Source organism: Gorilla gorilla, chromosome 22 (genome assembly GCF_029281585.2).
Source record: "Gorilla gorilla gorilla isolate KB3781 chromosome 22, NHGRI_mGorGor1-v2.1_pri, whole genome shotgun sequence".
Taxonomy (NCBI): domain Eukaryota; kingdom Metazoa; phylum Chordata; class Mammalia; order Primates; family Hominidae; genus Gorilla; species Gorilla gorilla.
The window spans coordinates 11,131,875-11,139,979 of NC_073246.2; positions in this window are offsets into that span (position 1 = coordinate 11,131,875).

The following is an 8,105-nucleotide window of genomic DNA, read 5'->3' on the forward strand; positions in this document are numbered from 1 at the left end:
CTGCCCGCTGGGGAGGAATGCCTCACCTCGGTGCTGGGTGCCCACCACCACAGGCCGGCTGAATTCGCCCACATGAGCCCCTCTGGTCCCGCGGTGACACGGAGCTTCAGGGAAAAGTCAGCAGACAGGAATAGGAAGCAAGGATCCTGCCCCATCTGGGGGACACAGCGTGGGGACCTGGGGAGCATCACCCACCTGGCTGAGCCTGGGTTTCTCCATCTATGTGAAGGTGTCAACGAGGCCTCTCACCCAGGCCCCTCCTGAGGACGCAGCCAGAGTGTCCTCTCATCCCATCATCGTGAACCCCGAGACCACACCTGTGAAGGGGGCCCCAGCCCAACACTGAAGGACTCCAGAACCCCCAGAGAGCAGAGACTTCACCAGAAGCTCCTTTCTTTAAAAAAAAAAATCCCTTTTAAAACATTTTCAGCCACGTGATCAAAAGTAAAATTTGCCCATCTAATTTATTAAACTTCCACCCAAACTTAGACATCAAATGTTTTATTAATATTTTCTATCATCCCTAGAAGTTAAACCAGCCATGAAAATTACCTTCAACAGAAAAAAAAAGTTGAAAATGTATTCATTTATAGGAGTCGCAAAGTGGCCCTCCTTTGGCAATTTAATCAGAAATGATTGAGGTATGCTCAAATACGTTTTCTCTGATACAAATATTAAAATATTTAATTAATGTCAATCAGGTCTGGAAGAAGGAACTGTTCACAGCAGCCAGTTACCCAGAGCAGCTGCCAGCCGAGCCTCAGGCCCAGGCTCAGTGCCTCCTCCCCGGAGCCCCCAGGCAGAAAAGGAGAAACCACCCTAAGGCCACCTGCAGGCCCCTGGCAGCCCAGAGCACGCCCGGATGTGATGTGTCCTCTGTGGGTGACAGAGCTAAGGAGGTACCTGGGCACGCCGTCCACACCTCCCTCCCTTCCATCCTTCCTCTCTCTCTATTTCTCTCTCTCCCTTCCTAATTCCTTCCTTCCTAATTCCTTCCCTCCCTCCCTTACTTCCTTGCTTCCTCCCTCCCTCCCTTCCATCCTTCCTCTCTATTTCTCTCTCTTGCTTCCTAATTCCCTCCCTCCCTCCCTTCCTTCTTTCCTTCCTTCCTTCCTTCCTTCCTTCCTTCCTTCCTTCCTTCCTCTTTTTAAATTATTGTTGACTTTTCTTCCAGGAGATCTCATGTTGTAGACTCTGGGAACCCAAATACTAAGGGTGTGGATATTTTCAACAAAAATAATAATGCCCTCCCAGGGCTGAATTGAGCTTCATGGGTTGCTATGACTCAAACACCCCTGCATCTGTGAGCTCATGCTGTGGGAGCCGCTGCCTGCGGGCTCCAAGTGACAGGTGGGTGTGCCCAGAAGGGCCTCTGACTGGCTCACAGGTGTCTCCAGGCAGGGTACTGGGGGTGGGGGGTGGGGGTGCCCAACACGAAGTGCATGTGGGTGCCGCAGCCCATCTGGTCCTGAGAGCGAGGCTGGCCCATCTGGTCCTGAGAGTGAGGCCTACGCCAGGCTGTGTGCAGTGGTCTGCATGAAAAAGGCAACAGACACAAGCAGGGGCTTCTGCAAACTGTAACACCCCTGCCCGGGCATGTGGGCAGCCCTGCACAGATGCTCTTAGTGTGAAGTTGTCCTTGGTGTGCAGCAAGGCCAGGAGGTGTCCACAGAGTCAGCTCTCCAGGCCTCTGCTCCTCCATCCAGGACACCAGGGCCAGGCCTGCAGCCACAGCGGGTCTGGGAGGTTCTGAGGAGGCTGCTGAAGGGGGGCCTCTGACGCCGTGGGCTGAGTTTAATGTACATGGAATTTGGCATGCTCTCCAGGCGTGGGGACTGGTGGGGGCCTGTCTACTTCTCCTGCAAAGCTGGACCCTCGAGGACCCTGGATCTCTGTCTCCAGAGGCACCCAGAAACTTCTCCCGCAGGGCACCTGGGTGACAAGGCAGGTGGGAGGGACACAACATTTGTGCAGGACTTTAAGGGAGGAATTATTTTCTTCTGGAGTAATTCCCGTTATGTTCCCATCTCACAGCCTTCTGCTTGGTATATGACCTGATGTCTTCTCCGCATGAAATGCAATAAAAAGGCAGTTTCCCACATGTCCTGTCATTTTGTGATTTCCGTCATGGAGGCACAACAGCTCCGTGCCTGGGCTAATCCTCAGTGGAAATAAAGCATGGGCTCCTTGGCACCCCTCAGCCCTTGGAGTAGCTCCTGGGAACTGAGGAACAGGCAGATCGGCATCTGCCTCGCCCCTCCCCAAGCAGCCGATACCCCCACCCAGGTGTCACCCCAGAGACCAGGCTCGGACAGACTCCTCATGCAGCTGATATCTCCGCCCTGGGCGTCACCCTAGAGAGCAGGCTCAGACTCCGAATTATCTCTCACTCACATTAACAAATGCCCAGAGGTGACAGTACACACTCCTCCACTTCCCATGAAGCCTCCTAGCAATTAATCTCACAGAGGTGGGGAGGAAGCTCTCGCTGATGGCTGTGGATGGGAAGAGGGGAAGGTCAGAGGATGCTGAAACCCAGCCTATGTTGGGGTCACAGCTACCCACAACCCAGAGTGGGCTGGATCCACACAAAACTCCCAACAGCATGGGGATTTCTGGGTGCCAGGCGTGGTGCCCACAGCCTTTAACACAGGTGGCCTCCACCCTTTTTACAGGCCAGAAAACTAAGGCTCAGTGAGGTCAGGTGGCTCACCAGGTCCCAGCGAGATCTAGCTTTACACCTCACTCAGACTCAGCCTTGTCCAGCCCCAGTAACCTATGAGTTCGCCACCACTCAACATATTCGTCACTGGACTCAGGGCCCCCTTCGCCTGGCCAACCTTCTGGCCTTCCTGGCACACCACAGAGCCTCAGGAGCCTCGCCTCACTGGGCCTTCTGCCCACCCCTCCACCCCCACGTCACCAGGTCCCCAGCTTCCCGAGCGCCTCCTCACTCACTGCCTGTGTGAGCCTCCAGGACTTCAGGAAATTCCACAAACTGGGGACCTAGAGCAACAGATATGCCTGCTGCCAAAGTTCCAAAGGCCAGCAGCCTGACATGGAGGTGTCCGAGGGCCATGACCCATCCCCAGGTCTGGGGGAGGACCCTTCCTGCTTCTTCCAGCTTCTGGTGGCCCCAGGAGTCTCTGGGCTGCATAACTCCAGCCTCTGCTCTGGTGTGGCAATTTCTGTTTTTTTTTTGATACAGACTCTCGCTGCTGCTCTAGGCACACTGCCTATGGGGGGCCCTGCTCTGCAAGGAACACATCTCTGCTGACACTTGAGTAAAGTTGTCTAACACCACCAGCTTGCTCTGGAATTCTTTTCTGGGTGAAGCCAAGAACCCTCCCTGACTAAACCCCTGTTTGGGGGCTCATCTGCCCTGCATCAAGGTAGTCAATGAACGCACACATGCACTGATATGGCTCAGCATTGATCTGCATCAGTGAGTATGAGTCCTGGGGACCATCTCACCAGGCCAGCATCTGGGTGGCAGGGGATGCGGTCCTGCAAGGCATCGTCTGAGTGGACAGAGGGAAGCAGCACTCCCTGCGTGGTCCCTCCAGGTGCGTGTGAATCTGCAGTTACCTCAATAAAACCCCCAATTCAGAAACACCAGAAACATGCCCCTGGCATCCCTTTTGGGGCCCAGCATGACACACCAGGTGCTCAGGCCACTCCCCAAGAAGTGGCAGCCAGCAGTAGGCCTGGGGGCCCTGGGACCTGCTGCACTCAGGCAGCCACTGCCTTTGCCTCCTAGGCTATGGTCATCAGATTAACAAATATGAACAGAGGGTTCCCAGGTGAATGTGGGCTTCAGGTGAACAACGGACAGGTTTCTAGACAAGTATAGCCCAGACAATAATTGCAATGTCTGGGACATACTTACACTGACTACAATGGGTTGTTTATCTGAAATTCCAGTGTCCTATATTTTATTTGGGGATCCTTCTCTTGTTTCCTGGGGCACATGTTCCAGTTGGGGATCTGGACAATAGCAAATCAATCAGCAAATAAACACAATTGCAAGCAGTGGGGATTCTGCAGGAAGGACTTCACCTGGGCAATGAGAGAGAGAGAGAGACAGAGAGAGAGAGAGACAGAGAGAGAGAGAGAGAGAGAGAATGTGTGCATGCACCCAAGCTTGTGTGTGTGGTGTGCATATGAGTGGAGGGGGGAGCAGAGGCTGCCTGCACTTGTCTGCTGGGCAGCCCACCAGGGAAGACCCCTTTCCTCCATTCCCAGTGTCACCTGCAGATCCTGGACAGGCTCAGCAGATGTTCCGTGAATGAATAGAGTGGTGATTAAAGAGCCTTTTGGACTGGCCGTGGTTCCAGCAGAAGCCACCCTGATGAGCTGGGCTCTGCCAGGCTGGAGGATGCCAAGGTGACAACCACATCAGGGGAGACAGCTCCAGCAGTGGGAGCTGCAAAGAGAGGTGCTGGTGACCACTGGGTGCCCTGAGCCCCAGCACCCCAAGCTGGTCTGCTCTCGGGCACCCCAGCCTCACTCTGCAGCACTTCATCCCCAGTCTCACTCCGCAGCACTTCATCCCCAGCCTCACTCTCAGCACTTCATCCCCAGCCTCACTCTCAGCACTTCATCCCCAGCCTCACTCTCAGCACTTCATCCCCAGCCTCACTCTGCAGCACATCATGCAGCCAGCCTCACTCCGCAGCACCTTCATGCAGAGATGCCCATTGCCCAGTGGACTTGGCCACCTTAGTAAAGACAGCAGCTCTGCTGCATCCAGGTCCAGCCCAGGGTCCTGATAGGGGCTTCCAAGAGAAATGCTAATGGCCCATCCCACCAAATAGCACTTTCTACGCTGCACTCCACACTGAAAATTGCACTGCTGGAGATGGACCTGGGAGCAGCCTGCTCTGTCCTGGGGCTACGGCCATGTCCTATGCAGCAGCCCACACTGGATGCAGGAGCTGGAGTGGTTGTGCCAGTGTAGACACTTTTACGATGGCTGCAAAGAAGATCAGGGTAGGACACTGGCTGCAGCTCCATCCTCATGGTGGGACAGGGGCTGGGCTTCCAGGGAGCACAGCTGCTGTCTGGGATCCTGTGAGCACTGTCTCCCTGTGGCATATACGGAATTGAGGCTGGCCACCCTGGGGGCTTCAGCCTGGCATTTGGACTCCGATCCCTTCCTAGCTCAGCTCCTGCCCCCAGATCTGCCTGAGTTCGAACCCCAGCAGTCTCTCATGTTCCCTCTCTTCAAGTTCTATGTTCAACTTTCCCATGTGAAACCTGCCCCTCCAAGCCCCTGCTCTCTGCTGAGTTTTAGGCCGGTCTTGGGCACCAAATGATTTGCTCTGTGGGTACAGCTGGGAATTCTGAATTGTCCTTATTCTCTTCAGCACCTCCTGTGTGCCAGCTGCCTCCACATTTGTATCCGATTCTCTCGGCCACCCAGTAGAGTTGCTATCACCCCCAGCCCCAATTTTCAAAGGGGAAAACTGAGGAGCAGTCACTGTAAATGGCTTACCAGGGTCTCAGCTGACAAGCAAGAAAAACAGAACTATATATGCAGTGTTCTCCTCCCACCCTCCAGACGGCAGATGGGGCCTGACGCCTCACACTGGCAGCAATTCTGCCCCCAACTGAAAAAGCACCCCAGGGGAGATGCAGGCCTGCCCTCCTGACAGCCGACTGACAGGAGGGGAAGACCTGTGGTTAGCACTCTGGGGGTGCCGCGCAGGGAGGCTCTGAGCAAGCCCAGGTCCCAGGCTGCACCTGAGCCAGGCCAGATGTGATGCGGCCCAGGGAGGCCCCTTCACAGCAGCATGGTGGTCACAGAGGGCTGTGCTTGGCCAACCCTGGGGGAGTCCAGGGCCTGGGCAGAGGCACAGGGGCTCTCTGTGCACAGACAGGTGGGGTCGAGGGTGTGGAGGCCTTGGTGCCAGACCCAGGAGTGTGACATCATAGGAGCCTCTGCTGGGGCAGACCCTGGAGTGGATGGAGTGATGATGGGGACAGCAGTGTGTGATGGTCACTGAGGGGCAGGACTGATGGTCACTGAGGGTCAGCCTGGCCGTGGGGACAGCAGTGTGTGCTGGTCACTGAGGGTCAGCCTGGCCATGGGGACAGCAGTGTGTGCTGGTCACAAAGGGTCAGCCTGGCCATGGGGACAGCAGTGTGTGATGGTCACCAAGGGGCACCAGTGATGGTCACCAAGGGCCAGCCTGGCCATGGGGACCAGGAGGGGAGAGTTCACTGCCACTGTTCGTGCAGGTGCCCAGCACCTCTGCTCTCAGGGTGGAGAGGAAAAGTGAGAAGTCTATGGCACAGGTGCCACGGGGCAGAGGGGATTTGAGACTGGAACCAGACATGACCTGGCCATGCCACCCTTGCCGCAGGCTCACGTGCTCACTTTCCAAACTGACACGTTCTCTAACCTGCTGGGCCTGGCTCTCCTTGCCTCTCCTCCTGCTCTGCTGAGTGAATTCCAACCTCTCATATGGGTGTGACCCCCTGTTGAAACGCTGCTGTGTCCATGGAGCACATGATTATTTTAATTAAGAACACATCATGGAATGAGGCCACTGAGGTCCACATGCTGTGCCTCCCAGCACTCACCTCCCCTGCCCCCAAGCAGGTGGGTCTCCCAGTGGCACTGCCCAACCCCCTGCCCTGTCACACAGAGAACACATGAGGTAGGGCATGCCTCACGCCCTGCCAGGAGCCCGCCTCAGTTTTCCCCCTCTCATTTGCAGGTCTGCATTGGGAGAGGGACGCCCGTGTGCAGCCAGCCTGAGCCCCAGCACTCAGCTCCAGATTAGAGCCTGCAGCAGCTGCCATCCATCTTGCTTGCACTGTGGCCCGTGGGCTGGTGATGGCCGTCCACTCTCGGGGCCCAGCCTGGCCGGAGCCCCAGTGAGAGCAGTGATCGATTAACAAGCACACACCGAATTACTCTCTGTAATGGTGATGAATATGGCTTGGACCTCGCTGGCATTCACGGTTGTTTATCCATTTTTAGGCCCAGGGAACAGCAATCAAGCTCTTCTGCTGGCTGCTGGCCCCTGTGCCAGCCCTAGGGTTGGGGGCAATGCCGGCTTCCTTTCCAGGGCTCCCATCTGTCTTTGGGAAGCAGAGGAGGGCAGGGCGGTGCTCTGTTTCTTCCTGGAAAGGAATCCTTCCAGCGCAAGCTGCCCAGTGTCAAATGGGTCCACGTGGAGAATTCTGCAGTCACACACACAAGCCTGCTGCAGGGAGAACCAGCCTCCCCGGGCCCCACGTGAGGGTGAGCTTGCTGTGCCCACTGACCTGGCCCTCCTGGGATGGGCACTGCAAGGCCCCTTTGCACTGTCCTGGTGGTCCTCCAGGATGAGATGATGTCCCCTTGCTGGCCTGGGCCATCCCCTCTGAATCTTCAGGCTTCCCAGGCTTATAGCAACAGGGTCCTTGTGGCATCGTGGATAGAGCATAAGCAGATATGACCACACTGAGGCAGAGCCTGGGGCTCCTTACCCAGGGTGAGTCTGGCTGTAAGGTTCAGGAGGGTCTCCCTGGCTGGGTAGGTGTGTGACCTGAGATTCAGGGGACTTTGCCTCTGCCCACCTCACCTCAGTGTATGTGGATTCCTGCACCTACTCAGAAATGAGTCCCCAGCCCTGAAGCTCTGTGCTGGAAACTGGTGTAATCCAGGTCACAGAACAGACTGAAGTAAATGCTTCATGGGGGCCTGGAATACGGCCAGGGGTTGTGGAAATAAATAGGATTTTCAGACACGTGGAACAAGATACACAGGCCTGGAGTGGAAATGATTAGTGTAGGGGAAGCAGTGAGAGGGGTGCATCCTCACAGCACAAGCACGCAGGCAGCCAGCCCTGATCCAAGACTGAGGGCCAGGCGTGTGTGTGTGCATGTGTGTGGATGCCTGCATATGTGTGTGTATGCACTCGTGTGTGTGCATGTGTGAACGTTTGGTCACGTGTGTGCATGTGTGTGCTCTTGTGTGTGCATGTGTGAGTGTGTGCTTGTGTGTGTGTGCTCGTGTGTGTGTGTGTGCCTGTGTGGTTTGTGGGGTGGGGGGACAATGGTGTCTGGCCTGAGAGTAGACTCACCATTGCTAAGGACCTAGGGATGGCAAA